The 18,458-nt window shown below is 37.5% G+C and overlaps 1 long non-coding RNA gene across 3 annotated transcripts in view; it reads right to left on the bottom strand.

The window, feature by feature from the left end:
* Nucleotides 1-18,458, bottom strand: part of LOC105878366 (uncharacterized) — a 70,517-nt gene that overhangs the window by 24,862 nt on the left and 27,197 nt on the right. The gene's annotated exons all lie outside the window — the stretch shown is intronic.

The following is an 18,458-nucleotide window of genomic DNA, read 5'->3' as shown; positions in this document are numbered from 1 at the left end:
AAAGTAGAGATCAATATTGTCTGTCTCTATTCACTCCTGAATCCCTAGAGCCTAGAACAGTGCCTGTACATAGTAAATATTTAAGTAAATAATTGGTTAACGAATAAATAAATACTATCAGCCATAATTCTTACTTTCCTCTGACACATAGTTTTAATTTCAAGGTAAAAGGGTCTATTTAAGATAAAAGACAGTGCAGTTTTCTTTCAAGTGAAATTATTTGTAATTTGATCCTTAGAAAAGTTAAAGAGCAAGGCCATCCCCAGAGGGCTGCTGGAGCCTGGCAACTCAACCTGTCTTGCCTGCCCAAGATAATCTCACTTGAAAGGAGGCTGCACTGTCTGCAACTTTCACAAGCCTCTTTGTATATCATTATAGACAGAAAGTAATTTTAATTACATTCAGAAAAGAGGAATAAGGTACAACACCTACACAGGTCTGCCTCCAAGTATGAGTCCCAGGGTAGCTACCCTAGTTGCCCTACCCAAGAGATGAGCCTATTAAAGACAGCCAAAGCTTATGCATTAATCACCATTTTCAAGTGCAGTCAAGGGTTTCCTTAAAGTAACATTACACTCACTAGAATTGCTCTCTGAATTTGGAGAGAAAGAACTGGAGTTAGAGAAATGTCTCAACTCTGGGCACACCATGTGTGTGTTTTCCATATGTTGCTAAAGGGGAAAAAAAGTTGACAACCACTGCTCTAGAATAGGACTTTTCAGGTCATGTGAGAAAACTGGTCAGATTTCTAGAGCTATGTAACTAGATATTTGGGACAACTAAGGTCTTAAGTTTGGAGATTGTATAACTCAAATAAATTGGGTTGAACCTCACTTGGCTTATTTGCAGTGCATTCTCATCTTAAAAGACACATAGTTGGTGAGTCATAGAGTAATTATTAGCACAATACTCTCTTTACTCTTTATTTGTTGACTTAGTTTATTAAGAACTCCAAAGAGGACAGTGCATTCTGAACACAGAGCAAGAATCTTTTAAGTCCTTTTCGCATTGTTGTCCCTCTCAAGTAGCTTCACACAGATGGTAAATGGCTCCTGAAACCATTTACACTTAATTCTCAAATCCTTCAAAACTCTATCCAACACCCAGCCCATAGATCTCTCTCTCTTCTTTCCCATCTCCTTGATATCACTGTCATTCAATTTACTTTGGCCCTTACTCAGAGGGTTGTATGCTTTGGGCACATGGTTTTCCCTTCTAAACTTCAATGATGATTAGACAGGTACCCTTCATTGTCAGAATTACCTTCAAGAGACTTTAGGATTTTTGTTCCTGTTTTTTAAGTTTTACATATTTTCTTAAAATATAGGTATTTCATATTTTCTTCCTTTGTCCCTGTATTTTCTATTTTTAAATTACCATGTATTGATTTTATAGTTAAAAATTATTTTTCATTTCAAAAGCTTATAAATGCTCATTAGAGAAAACTTGGAAAATTCAGAAAAATAGAGAAATAATATAATTATTAAGATCATCTTGATTTTAATGCATTTTATTTCAATCTTCTAAATATACATATAGACTTTAGTATTCTATATTCTTTTTTGACATTGTATTTTGAGTATTTTCTCTTTTTATTAAACATTCTTCAAAATATTATTTTAATAGCCCCATTTCCTTCCATTGTATAGCTATATTATAATTGATTCATTCATTCATCTGCTGTTAGAAATTTGTTTCCAATTTTCACAACTCTATAATTAAAATTCATTAATCTTTGCATCTATGCTACTTCCTTAAAATGGATCACAAAAATTAGAATTCCTGAGTCAAATATTATAAACATTTCTTTAAATTTGATGAAAAATTTTCAACTGCACCCAAAAATACAGACTGGTACAATGAACTCCCTTATACACATCACCCCACAGTCAACATATCAAAATTTTGCAACAACTTTATTTTTAAAATCATTATTTTTAAGGTTGTTGATATGTAGTATATTTATCTAATTATTATACTTTCCAGATATGTAATAATTTTCACTTTCACCAGCACTGTGAAGCTCCCACAAGAACTCTAATATTGTGTATTTTCAATATCTGATGTTTGCTGGCTATTAGCTATTTCAAACCTAAGTTGTCACAATTTAGCCTTACATTGTCCCACGAATCCAGCCCAGATCCTTTAAGAATTCATTTCATCTCACAATGCAGGTTTTATCTTTCAAGATTGTCTATCTTCACTTGAGCAAAGAAGATCATACTTCAACTGACAGTTCTTCGGCCTTTGGACAATGGATGTGGGCAGCAGATAAAATCATTGTCCTTCAGCAGCCCAAGCCCAATTCTGATTATCTAGTTACATATTGGGGCTTACTATAAGTAATGATGATTGAGGGTTGTTGGCAGCTGGGAATCTCATGCTAACAGTTTGCGTATGTCAGCCTTTTCAAGGTCTGTATCTTTGCTGAACAAACCAAAATTTACAATACATAATTAAATATATTTTATCAAATGCATTATCAAAACTAGGCTGGTCTATTCACAGAGAAATTGAGTACCTTGCTAGCTTACTATTTTGATTTGAGGGTAGATGTTGGCAAGCAAAGAATTACTATTATTGCATAAATAATATAATGGCATTATGGTATAATGTGAAGATCACTAAAATGGGAATAAGGAATCAAATTCTATACTTGACTCTGCTATAAACTAGTTATATAATGTTAGGTTAGTTTTAAAATCACTTGAGATTTAATTTTGCTCTTCTTAAATTTACTGAAGTCTTTTCCAGTTCTAGCATTCCACAACTTAAAATGTCTTGATATTAACTCATTACCTATTTACTATTTAAAGTACACTTTAAAAATATGATAACTAGCATGTAGTTGTTATTACATTATCTTTATGAGTAAGGTAAATCACACAATGGTGTGCTGCTGATAAATGTTTAACTATCACCTCTCTGGAGAAAAAAGCCCTGGTACGCATCTTTGGCCTAATTTCGTAGTGTGAATATTCACCATAGATGATTTAAAGCTACCAACTTGAGGTCACTGAATGTGGAATTGGGAAGAGATAGGCACAATCATCTCACAAGCCAGTGTGAGCTGGCTCTGGCACAACACTGGTCCTGCATTTATATGGTATTCCAGGTAAAATACATTTAGCCGCAAATGTAAGTGGCTTAAATAATAAAGGAATTTATGTTTTCATGTAAAAAGAAGTCCAGAGGTAGTGGTTCAAAGATTGTTTCACCAATTCCATCATCTCAGGGTGTTAGGTCACTTTGTTTATAATTCTCTTGGCCTTCTACCTTATTGTTACATAATGGTTACAGTAGCTACAAGCTTTCTGTCCTTTTAGGACAGTGTCCAAAGTAGAAAAAAAAAGTATAAAGTAAATATACTTTTTCCTTGTTTTTTCCCCTCTTTTTATTAAAGAGAAAAAATTTTGCCCATAAACCCTAGCACATTTCCCCTTATATTTTATTAGCCAGAACTGAATCACATATCCATCCTTAGACCTATCACCGGCAAAGAGAATTTGATTTGCCACAATTGGCTCAAATCAGTTGTGATTCTAACCCTGGGAATGGACACACAAAAAAGAGAAAGTTGCATTGATGTAAGAAAATAACAATAGCTGTTACATGTAAAAAAGTTTCAAGCTGAAAAACGCTGAAGCTTTCAACTCTCAACTCCAATTCAATTTGATAATTACTGAGTCTATTCAATGGGCAAGACAAAGAAATGTATCTGTACTCTCTTTTGTCATGATCATATGCCTAAGAGTGGCTTTACAGAGGAATTCCCAGCATAGCCATTAATGCATTAATTGTTTTTAACTTCTTTATGTTCTTAGGACAGTCATATTTTAAAATGTTGATCCATATCATAATTTAACTGCCAAAGAAATTCTACTTAATTAATGCAAACCCTTTAAATCAAGCTTTGCAACCGTTTGGACACAGGAAGTAAATAGTCCTTAATGAATTAAAAACTTTAAAGTTAATGTCCTAATTCAGGACTCTTGTTGTCATGATACATTACTAGGTAATACCCTTCATTTTATTTATTAATGAATGCCACTTGGTGTATAGATTAGTTTATAATACATGTACTCAGGGAATAAAATTTCATTTATTTAAAATTATTCCATAGTTCATAAATGTTTTATTTGATGCTTCATTTTGTAACATTCAATAAAGTTTGCTACAGTGCACCCAAACTGAAAAGGAAAAGGGAGTCAGATTTGGTATATTAAACAAGTCTCTGAGTAAAATAGATTTTTTTGCATGGAAAAGGGCAGTTTATAAAGCCAGAAGATTCTCAAGGTTGTCACCTAGACTACACAGCCTTAAAAAAAATACAATCTCTGCTCAGACTCTGCTTCCTTATATTTTCCTAATGATCATTTATTTATATTCCTGTAATTATTTACTTACAAATGCAAATGAATAAAAACCCAGAAAAATGCTGCTGTATAGAAATAAAGCCTAATAAAGGTCAAATGTTGTCTCTTTTACTATTTGATCATTGAAGCAGTATAGGGGGCAGGAGTACATAATTTGGTATTTATTTTTTATTTTGTAGTGCCTAAAATAGTAGATAGTTATTATTAAGTTAAGAAAATTACACTAATGGAATACTTTAGGTTGTTCAATCATTTCAGTTGAGGTGGGATATGATCCTACATAAATAGCTAAAGCAGAACTAGAGAATTCTCTGCTCACTTTAGATTATAGAGCCTACTTATGATTCTGGCTATGGAATATGATTAGATTGTCTAATTTGAGATATATTATATACACCCAGATGTTTTTATATTTTATTTAACACTTTTCCATGTCTCCTATAATGGCTAATAGGTGTCAAGAGGCTAGGTGTGGTGACTCATACCTGTAATCCTAGCACTCTGGGAGGCTGAGGCAGGAGGATTGCTTGAGGTCAGGAGTTCAAGACCAGCCTCAGCAAGAGCAAGACCCATCTCTACTAAAAATAGAAAGAGAATTATGATCAAGATGGCGGACGAGAAACACTGCCAGACAGAGTGTCTCTGCAGAAAAGACAGATGCTAGAAGAAATTAGAAGAAAGAAGCAAGAAGACGAGCATACATCAGAGGAGGGTCAGAAGGAGGTGTACCTGAGACCATGGGAGACTCCACTGGAGGAGGTTGTGGACAAGAATTGGAAGGAGAGACCTCCAGAGCAGCCTGGAGACCAGCGGCAAGGGTAGGTTGCACTGTTAACTTTCCCCTCCCTTGCATCTCGGACTGCTGGTGGGCTCCCCAGCGGGTAGAGAGATCTGCGGACACCAGCCCAGAGACGGCCACCGCCAGCAAGTGGTAAGTCTGTAGCAGATGCAGCACCAGGTTCCCAATTCCCATAGGCACCTCCCTGTGCACAGACCCGAGCCTCGTGGCAGGCGCCATATTGCCTCATTCTCCCCTCCCCCGTCCTTAGCCACGGCTGCCAAGAGAGACAATATACCTACCAGCTGGAGGCACCTCCAGGGAATGGGACCTTCCCTTTTGGGGCCCTACAGCTTACTGAGGGGAACTCAGATGGTGAACTCCCTACTCACCAGCCCTCCGAGGTACTGCTGGCCTGGAGATCCCAGGAGAACAGGGCAGACCCTGAGGCTGAGAGATATAGACCCAGCTTGGGCTCCCCATGGGTGAATTGAGACTGGCACTCCTCTCCCTTGTGGGGTTAGGGATTGAACTCTGGGGCCCAGAGCTCGGACCTGCAGACCAGATCCTGTGCACCCAGGTGTCGCATTGCCTGGGGCACAGAAGGGATATACGTGAACAGCCTGCTGAGGTGTGTGTGTTCCTTCAGGGGCAGATCAATGTCACAGAGGGCAACCCTTCTCCCAAAGGGAGGCTGTCCACCCATCCCAGGCAGTGTTCCTGCGCAGGGAACCTCCCGGCGAGCATCACAGCCAGGGGAGGCCCAGTGGTGTGAGATATGGCCTGCTGGCAGAGGCCCAGGAGTAGCCATGGAGTTGGGGAGCATGGAAAGGAGTGAGGCCTGCTCCAGACTGTGGGTCTCAGACAGCCCCACCCACACATGCAGATTTTCTGACTGAGCAGGGCCATTCCAGCCCCTGCCCGACAGTTTTTCCCTGAAGCAGAGAACAGAACTTTGACCCCTGCTAAAGGCATCTGTGGTGCCTGAGGGCAGGCTTGCCCAACCCAGCTCTGCCCAGACTCACTCCCAGACCAGCTCTCACTGAGAGGGAGAAAAGGACACACCTAGAAGTCCCAGGGCCCCACCGACCACCTGAGGCACTAGAGTGCCTCTCTAGAGGAACAAAAGCTGGTTACAGGACACAAAAACAACAGCATAGCCTGTTCCTCCAAGCAAGCGCCACCTACTGACAGGGAGGACATTCTGCACACCCTTTTCATGGCATCTACTGACTCATCATACAGGGTGCAGTCGAATCTCACCCACAAACACCACCTACCGGCTCAGAGACTAAACAAGGTGAGACAATATCCAAACAAAAACCTAAAGGAAAGAAGCAACAACTGACAGAAATGAGAAGAAATCAGCGAAGGAACTCTGGAAATATGAAGAATCAAACGGAAACCACATCCCCAAAGAGGAGCACCAGCCCCTTAGAAATGGACATCAATCAAAATCAGGCAACCAAAATGACAGAAGAGGAATTTCGAATGTGGATCATAAGAAAATTCAATGACCTGCAAGAACAACTCAATAACCAACACAAAGAAAACACAAAAAGATTCTAGGACCTAAACAAACATTCACTAAAGAAATTGATACAATGAAGAAAAGTTTAACTGAACTCCTGGAAATGAAGAATCAATTCAGGGAACTACAAAATACAGCGGAAAGCCTCAAGAACAGGGTAGATATAACAGAAGAAAGAATCTCAGATATAACAGAAGAAAGAATCTTTGAAGATAACATCTTCCAATTAAATAAATCAGTCACAGAGATAGAGCAGAGAAACAAGAGAAAAGAGCAAAGCCTACAAGAGATAGGGGATTATGTGAAGAAACCTAATGTGAGGGTCATAGGGTTAGCAGAAGGGGAAGAAGACAACACTCAAGGGTTGGACAGGCTATTCAAAGATATAATAGAGAAAAATATCCCAGGCCTTGCTAAAAATCTCAATATACAAGTTCAAGAAGCTCAGAGGACCCCTGGAAGATTCAATTCAAATAGGTAGACTTCATGACATGCAGTCATCAGACTGACAAATATATCAACTAAAGAGGCCTTTCTAAGAGCTGTAAGACAAAAGAAGCAAGTAACATACAAAGGAAAGCCAATCTGAATAACACTAGACTTCTCTACTGAGACTCTACAAGCAAGGAGAGTCTGGGGCCCCATTATCACTCTTCTGAAACAGAACAATGCCCACCCTACAACCTTATTCCCTGCAAAACTAAGTTTTATATATGAAGGAGAAATCAAGACATTCTCAGATAAGCAAAGACTGAGGGAATTCACCAAGATGAGACCAGCCCTTCAAGAAGTACACAAAACAGTGTTACCCACAGATCAGCACAATAAACACTCACGAATGTAAATCTACTCAAAGCTAAAGATCAAAGCCCAGATACCACAATGGCTCAAGAGAGAAAACAAAGCAACAAAGTTCAACCCAACAGAATGAACAGAAATCTGCCCCACCTATCAGTTATCTCAATAAATGTGAACGGCTTGAACTCCCCAATCAAGATACATAGGCTGGCTGAATGGATAAAAAACACAAGCCAAGTATCTTCTGCCTTTAGGAAACACATCTAACCTGCAAGGATGCATATAGACTAAAGGCAAAGGGGTGGAGAACAATATTTCAAGCCAATGGAAGCCAAAAGAAAGCCAACGTGGCAGTGCTGATTACAGATAACTTAGTTTTTAAATCAACAAAAGTAATAAAAGACAAAGAAGGTCACTATATAATGGTGAAAGGTACAGTTCAACAAGAAGACATAACAATTCTAATTACATATGCACCCAACCTTGGTGCACCCAGATTCATAAATCAAACTCTACTGGATCTAAACAAATGGATGAACAACAACACCATAGTTGTAGGATATTTTAACACCCCACTGACAGCACAGGACAGACCCTTCAAACAGAAAATCAACAAAGAAGTAATGGACTTAAACAGAATTCTACAACAAATGGGCCTGACTGACATTTACAGGACATTCTACCCCCAAACCACTGAATATATGTTCTTCTCATCAGCTCATGGGTCATTCTCTAAGATTGACCATATCCTAGGACACAAAGCATATCTCAAATAATTTTAAAAAATAGAAATTATACCATGTATCTTTTCAGACCACAATGGTATAAATGTAGAAATCAATCCTAACAGGAGTTCTCATTTCTACACAAGTCATGGAAACTAAATAACCTTCTGCTGAATGATCACTTCATAAATGAGGAAATCAAGACGGAAATCAAAAGATTCTTTGAACTAAATGACAAAGGTGACACAAGTTACCAAAACCTGTGGGACACAACTAAAGCAGTCCTGAGAAGAAAGTTTATCTCCATAAATGCCTATATCCAAAAGTTGAAAAGATCACAAATAGACAACCTAATGAATCGTCTCAAAGAGCTGGAAAAGAAGAACAGACCAACCCCAAACCCAGCAGAAGAAGTGAAATAAACAAGATCAAATCAGAACTAAATGAAATTGAAAACAGAGAAGCTATTCAGGAAATTAATAAAACAAAAAGTTGGTCCTTTGAAAAAATAAAATTAACACATCATTGGCTAGACTAACGAAAAGCAGAAAAGAAAAATCTCTAATAAGCTCCATCAGGAACAATAAAGGAGAAATTACAACTGATGCCTCGGAGATACAAGATATAATTTATGAATACTACAAAAACCTCTATGCACACAAACTGGAAAATGTGGAGGAAATGGACAATTTCTTAGAGACACAAAGCCTCCCTAGGCTCAACCAGGAAGAAATAGAATTCCTGAACAGACCAATATCATGTACTGAAATTGAAACAGCAATAAAAAACCTTCCTAAAAAGAAAAGTCCTGGATCAGATGGTTTCACACCCAAATTTTACCACACCTACAAAGAAGTACTGATGCCTATCCTGCAGAATTAATTATTCCACAACATTGAGAAGGATGAAATCCTCCCCAACACATTTTATGAAGTGAACATAACCCTGATACCAAAACCAGGAAAGGATGCAACCAAAAAAGAAAACTACAGACCAATATCCCTTATGAATATAGATGCAAAAATTCTCAACAAAATCCTAGCCAATCAAATCCAGGTCCTTGTCAAGAAAATAATTCATCATAACCAAGTGGGCTTCATCCCAGGGATGCAGGGATGATTTAACATACGCAAATCTATAAATGTAATTTACCATATAAACAGAAGCAAAAACAAAGACCATATGATCCTCTCAATAGATGTGGAGAAAGCATTTGACAAAATTCAACAACCTTTTATGATAAGAACACTCAACAAAATAGGCATAGACGGGGCTTACCTAAAAATGATACAAGCCATATATGACAAACCCACAGCCAATATCATACTGAATGGGGAAAATTTGAAAGCATTCCCACTTGGAACTGGAACTAGACAAGGTTGCCCACTATCTCCACTTCTGTTCAACATAGTGCTGGAAGTCCTCACTACAGCAATCAGACAAGAGAGCAGAATTAAAGCCATCCAAATGGGAGCAGAAGAGATCAAACTCTCACTCTTTGCTGATGACATGATATTATACCTAGAAAACCCCAAGGATTCAACCAAGAGACTCCTTGAATTGATAAATGAATTTGGTAAAGTCTCAGGATACAAAATCAATACACAGAAATCAGAGGCATTCATATACGCCAACAACAGTAAAAGTGAGAACCAAATCAAAGACTCAATTCCCTTTAAAATAGCAACAAAGAAAATAAAGTCCCTTGGAATATATTTAACCAAGGAGGTAAAAGACCTCTACAGGGAGAACTATGAAACACTTAAGAAGGAAATAGCAGAGCACGTAAACAGATGGGAGAATATACCATGCTCAATGGGTTGGCAGAATCAACATTGTTAAAATGTCTATACTACCCAAAGTGACCTACAGAGTCAACGCAATCCCTATCAAAATACCATCATCATTTTTCACAGATACAGAAAAAATAATTTTACTCTTTGTATGGAAGCAGAGAAGACCCCGTATAGCAAAAGCAGTCCTAGGCAATAAAATAAAAATAGGAGGTATCAATTTACCAGACTTCAAACTATACTACAAGGCTATAGTCATCAAAACAACTTGGGATTGGCACAAGAACAGGGACATTGACCAGTGGAACAGAAAAGAGAAACCAGATATAAAACCATCCTCATATAGCCAACTAATCTTTGACAAAGCAGACAAAAACATACACTGGGGAAAAGAATCCTTATTCAATAAATGGTGCTGGGAAAACTGGATAGCCACATGTAGAAGACTGAAACAAGACCCACACCTTTCACCTCTCATAAAAATCAACTCACGCTGGGTAACAGACTTAAACCTTAGATGTGAAACTATTGAATTCCAGAGGAAAATGATGGAAATACTCTTCTAGACATTGGCCTAGGCAAAGAATTTATGAAGAAGACTCCAAAGGCAATCACAACGCAAAAAAAATAAACAAATGGGACCTAATAAAATTAAAAAGCTTCTGCACAGCCAAAGAAACTGTCAAGAGAGCAAACAGACAACACACAGAACGGGAGAAAATTTTTGCAAGCTACACATCTGATAAAGGGCTGATAATTAGAATCTATTTAGAACTCAGGAAAATCAGCAAGAAAAATATCAAACAACCCTATCAAAAAATGGGCAAAGGACATGAACAAAAACTTCTCAAAAAAAGACAGAGTAAAGGCCAACAAACATATGAAAAAATGTTTAACATCTCTAATCATCAGGGAAATGCAAATCAAAACCACAATGATATATCACTTAACTCCAGTGAGAATGGCCTTTATCAAAAAGTCCCCAAACAATAAATGCTGGCGTGGATGTAGAGAGAGAGAAACACTCCTCCACTGCTGGTGGGACTGCAAACTAGTTCAACCTCTGTGGAAAGCAATGTGGAGATACCTTAAAGCGATACAAGTAGATCTACCATTTGATCCAGCAATTCCACTACTGGGCATCTACCCAAAAGATCAAAAGTCGCTTTATGAAAAAGACACCTGCACTCGAATGTTTATAGCAGCACAATTCACAATTGCAAAGATGTGGAAACAACCCAAGTGCCTATCAATTCGTGAGTAGATTAATAAAATGTGGTATATGTATACCATGGAGTACTACTCAGCTTTAAGAAACAATGGTGATATAGCACCTCTTGTATATTCCTGGATAGAGTTGGAACCCATTCTACTAAGTGAAGTATCTCAAGAATGGAAAACAAGCACCACATGTACTCACCAGCAAATTGGTATTAACGGATCAATACCTAAGTGGACATATAGGAGTAACATTTATCGGGTGTCAGGAAGGTGGGAGGGGGGAGGAGAGGATGAGCATATACAACCACAATAAGTAAGACATGCAACGTTTGGGGGATGGACACACTTGAAGCTCTTACTCAAGGAGGGAGGGGGCATAGGCAATATATGTAACCTTAACACTTGTACCCCCATAATACGCTAAAATAAAAATAAATTAATTAAAAAAAGAAAAATAAAAATAGAAAGAAATTAGCCATGCAATTAAAAATAGAAAAAATTAGCCGGGCGTTGTAGTCCCAGCTACTTGGGAGGCTGAGGCAGGAGGATCAATAGAGTCCAGGAGTTTGAGGTTGCTGTGAGCTAGGCTGATGCCACAGGCACTCTAGCCTGAGCAACAGAGTGAGACTCTGTCTCAAAATAACAAACAAATAAACAAAAAACCCAACAGGTGTCAAGAATATCTGTTGTTTTGTTGTTTCTCATATTATTTTGAAAGTATTACCTCTGTCATTCACTATTTTTTTTTTTTTTGAGACAGAGTCTTACTCTGTTGCCTGGGCTAGAGTGAGTGCCATGGCGTCAGCCTAGCTCACAGCAACCTCAAACTCCTGGGCTCAAGTGATCCTGCTGCCTCAGCCTCCCAAGTAGCTGGGACTACAGGTATGCGCCACCATGCCTGGCTAATTTATATATATATATTAGTTGGCCAATTTCTTTCTATTTATAGTAGAGACGGGGTCTCACTCTTGCTCAGGCTGGTTTCCAACTCCTGACCTCAAGCAATCAGCCCGCCTCAGCCTCCCAGAGTGCTAGGATTATAGGTGTGAGCCACCACGCCCGGCCTGTCATTCACTTTCTGACACATTGAATCTAAATCTATCAAATTAAGAAATGAAATCAAATTGAGATTTCATATAATTTAAGCAAAACACTGCTTGAATTATTTAGATCTAAATTCTTTCTTTAAAAATGCTTATTTCAAATCAGAAAAACAAAATATTAGAAAAAAGAAAAACTAAGCAGAGAAAAAAAAAAAAAAAGATTTATCTTGACTTGAGTATCCACAAGGGCAGACTGCAGTCAAATTGCAGTCCACAAATATGTGTTTGGTCTACACAACATGAAAAGTTAGGAAGTCACAAAAAAAAATGCACATGTACAGCTTCTCCTGAAAATCATTAAGGACTTCCAGAATTGGGTCTATGTTTTCACCTGGACCTGACTTCCCATTCCTATGCCCCACTACAGATAAGGTCTCTGCTGCCCTCTAACCCTGCACAGTCCCTACTGCAATGGGCTCGGTGACCACTTTGCCAGCATCTCTCATTTAAGGCACCTAGCCTGCCTATGGTTATGCAGAAAGTTCCCTAATAAACACATGCTCACTAAGGAGACAAGTGGAGGCTTCCCTCATCCCCTCCCCTTAACAGGCCTTGCACGTGCAAGCTGAGGGGCCTTATTGCCTAAAGGGGATATCATTTTCTGCAAGTCCTAAGAGCAAAAATTTTGTCTTCTTTGTCTCATTTGTCTTTGTGATCTTGGGAATAGGCAGCTCTAGGACATATACTAGGATTCAAAAAATGTAAGACAAATAAATGTTTCAGCTTCAACCCTCCACCAAAAATTATTTTCAAGGATTCTGGAAAGATTTAAGGCACATTTGGAGGAATACTGGCACCTTCATAGTCACCAGCCTATGGGGTATGAACCTCCTTTATCATGAATTCTATTGTCTAAGAAACCCTACTAACTGGTTGGATTTCTCCATATTAAGAGATTCTATTTCCTTTTCCTATTTGTTGTGTACTATAGTTCCCTAATGGAACTAAAAAGTCTGGGCATCCAGCTAACCCCCTCCCAACCCAAGTCTATCTAGACTGTCCCACTACCCTTTATCCAGATGTTCACCTTAAATTCCAATATGCCTTACAGCTGAGTACATCCAAAATATATCAGTAAATTCCACCAATCCATTCTCTACTTCCACAAGCAAAACAAACTTCCTTTACAGATGTACATACACACACACACATACAAACAATATGTAAAGTAGAAAATGTTTTTGGTTTCAATCTATGGTATCCATATATTTTCAAAATATATACAGAGAGCATAATTTTTCCTCATTTGTTTACTTATTTATACTTCTCTACAAAGGATCGAAGTGGTTTATGAAAAGAAGGAAAACAATAAGAAAAAACTGATTTAAAAAATAGGACCGAGAAAAATATTAATTAGATTAGAACATCATAAACAAAGATTGAGTCCAGTCATAAAATTGCTTATGAGATCCCCTGTTAACCAGAAAAAAAGAATAAAACCTATTTACTGATTTTTCGCTAGGGAAAAATACATGCCAATATTTCTCTGAAGAGCAATGCTTTCTTTAGTCTCTAATTCTGAAAGAATTTTATGATATATGGACAGCAGTGGTGGCTGTGGAATGCTGGTCATGGAATGCTGTCTTAGATAATTTTCTTTACAAATGCAGGAATGGCTTCATAAAACTTACTCAGTGCATCCCAATTGAGAGGTGAAGGTGTTACCCAAAATATGACTCAGAGGAGGCGGTTCTACTGCTGCCTCTCCCCACAAAAGAAATAAATCAAGGAAGCAACTTTCTGTTGATGCACTGTGATCTAAGAAGAAACCTTGAAGCAGTATTTCTCAATACAGCTCCATAGATCCCACATCAGAATCACCAGGGAGTGCTCATTAAAACCACACATTCGGCCGGGCGAGGTGGCTCACGCCTGTAATCCTAGCTCTCTGGGAGGCCGAGGCAGGCGGATTGCTCGAGGTCAGGAGTTCGAAACCAGCCTGAGCAAGAGCGAGACCCCGTCTCTACTATAAATAGAAAGAAATTAATTGGCCAACTAATATATAGAGAAAAAATTAGCCGGGCATGGTGGCGAATGCCTGTAGTCCCAGCTACTTGGGAGGCTGAGGCAGGAGGATTGCTTGAGCCAGGAGTTTGAGGTTGCTGTGAGCTAGGCTGATGCCATGGCACTCACTCTAGCCTGGGCAACAAAGCGAGACTCTGTCTCAAAAAAAAAAAAAAAAAACACACATTCTCCAGATCCACAGAGTTAGAATCTCTGGGGGATGAGCCTGAAGATCTGCAGCTTTTATAAATCCCTCAGGTGATTCTTAAATCCCATCAGAGAGAAAATATCTGCCCCAGAGCAGTGGTCTTTAGACCTTTTTCACTTGTGTGTTCTAAAAGAATTTTGAAAAAGTAGATACTATTTCACATGTTTTTAAGTTGACATCTAAAAATTTTTATTCTAATTTTAGTTACAAAAATATAATTTTAGTGTATTATAATATTTACATTTTCAAATAAATGTTTTATACTACCTTAAAATGTATCCAATGAATCTTAAATACCCATATTCAATGAAATCTAAACATAGGACAAATTCTTCTTCAGCAGTGAAAATTTTTAGTTTATCCTTTTCTTTCTTGAACCTATATTTCCATCACACTTTCTCCACAGAATTTTATCCTAATGAGATGTTTTTTTATGCTTGAAAGTCCTTTTTTAAACATTCTTTTATATTTATTTGCAAAACAAGTATGTACACTGAATTTCTTTTAGTTTTAGGTGACCTTAAGATGTTGTGTTAACATTTCTTTAGAATTGAGTTAGCATTATAATTATTAGTAGTACACAATTGACAAAAACATATACAAGAGGACTTCAAAAAGTTTGTGGAAAAATGAAATTAAAAGATACAAATTAAAAATACAAACTTTATTTCTCAACATGAATTCCATTAAAGTAAAGACACTCTTGTAAGCAATGATACCAGCCATTGGGTAGGATAATGGTAAAATCATGGATGTAAATCATTGATAGTAAAATCAATGATACCAGCCATCCCTAAAGAACTAAGGGTCCTGAATTTCATGTTAATGCAGTCATTTTTACATTATTAACTGAAGAAAAATGGGTGCCATTACAATTTTTTTTTAAGATTAGGAATCAAAAAAAGCCAGAAGGAGCCAAATCAGGACTGTAAAGTAGATGCCTAATGACTTCCCACTGAAACTCTTACAAAATTGCCCTTGTTTGATAAGAAGAATGAGCAGGTGCATTGTTGTGGTGGAGAAGGATTCTCTGGTAAAGTTTTCTTGGTATTTTTCTGCTAAAACTTAGGCTCACTTTCTCAAAACATTCTTATAATAAGCAGATGTTATTGTTCTTTAGTCCTTCAGAAAATCAACAAGCAAAAATGCCTTAAGCATCCAAAAAAACTGTTGCCATGATCTTACTCTTGACTGGTCCACTTTTGTTCTGACTGGACTTCCAGTCACTTCCACCTTTTGGTAGCCATTGCTTTGATTGTGCTTTGTCTTCAGGGTTGTACTGGTAAAGCCATGTTTCATCTCTTGTTATTATCCTTCAAAGACATGCTTCAGGATCTTGATCCCATGTGTTTAAAAATTCCATTGAAAGCTCTGTTCTTGTCTGCAGCTGATCTGTGTGCACAGTTTTGGCACTCATTGAGTGGAAAGTTTGCTCAAGTTTTTCTGTTGGAATTATGTAAGCTGAACTAATTGAGATGTCTATGGTGTTGACTATTGTTTCTGCTGTTAATTGTCAGTCCTCTTCAATTGCAGCACAAACAAGATTAATTTTTTCCTTGAAAATTGATGTTGATAGTCTACCATTAAGGTTTCATCTTCAACATTTCTTGTCTCTTCTCAAAATGAGTTGTCCATTTGTAAACTGCTTATTTCTCTGGGATATTGTCCCCATAAACTTTTCATAAACATCAATGATTTTCCTGTTATTCTACCCAAGCTTAAATTTGATGTTTATTGTTGTTTCAATTTTAGAGAATTCACGTTGCTCTGATGGGGGCTCTTTTCAAACTGATGTCTTATCCTTCTTAGTGCTTCAAACTAGATTTTGTTCAGACATGTTATAACAAGTTAGTATGAGTTTATTTTGGTGCAAAACAAAAATTTGAAATCCATGAATAGTTTTTTTTATAATATACATTTCCATGAATTCTTTGAAGTCCCTTTATATATATTTATATATATTTCATAAGTAATTTTTAAGTCTAACAAATTTTTTAGAAATGCTTCTATTAATTTGATGGATGGGCTATTTTTTCCCGTAGTTCATGTATTCATAGGTGAATATTACTTATTGCTAGAATAAGATAGGCTTCAGCAAAAATTTTATTTATATTCCTTGCTTTATATATAACACTGAGAAAACTTATTTACACAAATAAGTAGATGGGAATGGAAGATGTTTTATTATAGCAATGTCCCTCAAATCTTTGAACTCCTTCTGAATGGTAAGCCAAAAATCATATAGTAATTTACCATCAAAATTTAATTTTATTGAGTATAAGCTGACAATTTGATTAGTTTTTTATTCTGTTTTGTTAATAGCAAAGAATTGGAAACCATCTGACCTGCAAAAGAATTTGTAATCCAGTTCTTAACAGCCATTCACTATCTTTAACCCCAACACTAACATTTTGAGTTGTGGTTAGTGCAATGCCCTAGAGGTTTTTACACAACCCTGAAGCGAGTCACTAAAGAGTCCAGATGGTTGAAAGGTATTCCATTCTTTTAACAAGTGGGTGAAGTGACTGGGAAAGGAGAGATGGGAAAAGAAGCCAAGGTGCATTCTCAGCCAGACCCATTTTAGTAGAGTACTTGTGAAAATACAGGATCTATGAAAAGATCATCTAAAATACTACCCTTGCTTCCACAATTCTTGAAAAGTCTTTCTGAAAGTGCACATACCTCAATTTGAAGACCATTGTATTAAGTATCTGGACATGTTGAGAGAATGCATTACTTTCAATAACACAGAGAATTCAAGAATCCTTAAATTTATCTCAATCTTTGCAACTCCATGGATTCACTCCAAATGTAGGTATAGCCTCGAGACGGCTATAGCAAGGGTTAAGAAGGAGCTGACAAAATGGCCATAACAAATGGCAAAGGGGGGTGTGGGAGAACTTTAAGAGTCAACAGGTTTTGCTATTACCATTTTGCTAGCACTTCTCTATTTTAGTTAATGGGATTCTTACAATTCCCTCAAGGGTTGAATTGGCTTTGGGTCAGAGAGGACCTGAAGGTTCTCATATTTTCTCCCTGAGGAATTCTGTAATTTTGTTGCCACAACCAAAGCTGAGGGAGGTGGGGATAGGAAAGCTTCTCTCTCTCTCTTCTCTCTCTCTTTTCTCTCTCTTCTCTCTCTCTCTCTCTCTCTCTCTCTCTCTCTCTGTTTAATATGAAAATAATTGCCTTTACTCTTGGAGACCTGACTTAATTAGACTAATCTGATTTTCCACTGGCAAAAGTAACACTAAAATGGTATTGCTCTGAGTTCTCTAATTATAGAGCAATCACACATTTTCTCAACAGATATTAAAGTCAAATGCTATAATGTTGAATTAGGTCATTGTGAATAGCTTGTTATAAGGCCTATTTTAAGGGACCACATGAATTTCAGTGAATATTATGCAGTGACAGGAAGTAACAAATACAAAGTTTACTGCAAAAAAAAATATTATGAATTGCTACTATAAGTTATTTAAACAGTCATGAGGTTCCACAAGATACTTCATAAGAAGTATGTTCACTGACCATAACTTTTGTTCTTCTACCCCACACTCCTCAATCTCAAACCCTTTCTGGTTTCCCCTCTCTTAGCTACCCCTTTTCTCATTTTCTTCCCTGCACAACCGAAACACTATGATTAACCTTTTGATGGATACTCTAACCAGCACTCTCAGCCCTTGTTCCTTTGAACTTCTGCTTATCCATTCTGCCAAGTCCTAGTCAATAGTCGAACAACCATCTGTTCTCTCTACTATTGCTTCTAGTTTGCCAAGTACTGCTGGAGAAAATTGTATAACTGCTGATTCATGTCATGAAAAATCTACAATTTCCAAACTCATCTTGACCCTTTGCACTACTTGGCAACTCTTTTACTCTTGCTTGGTTGACTTCCTTTCCCATTGCTCAGGTGCTATT

Source organism: Microcebus murinus, chromosome 6 (assembly GCF_040939455.1).
Source record: "Microcebus murinus isolate Inina chromosome 6, M.murinus_Inina_mat1.0, whole genome shotgun sequence".
In the NCBI taxonomy this organism is placed as follows: Eukaryota; Metazoa; Chordata; class Mammalia; order Primates; family Cheirogaleidae; genus Microcebus; species Microcebus murinus.
Note: the sequence above shows the minus strand (reverse complement) of the source record. Positions and strands in the feature narration are given on the sequence as shown.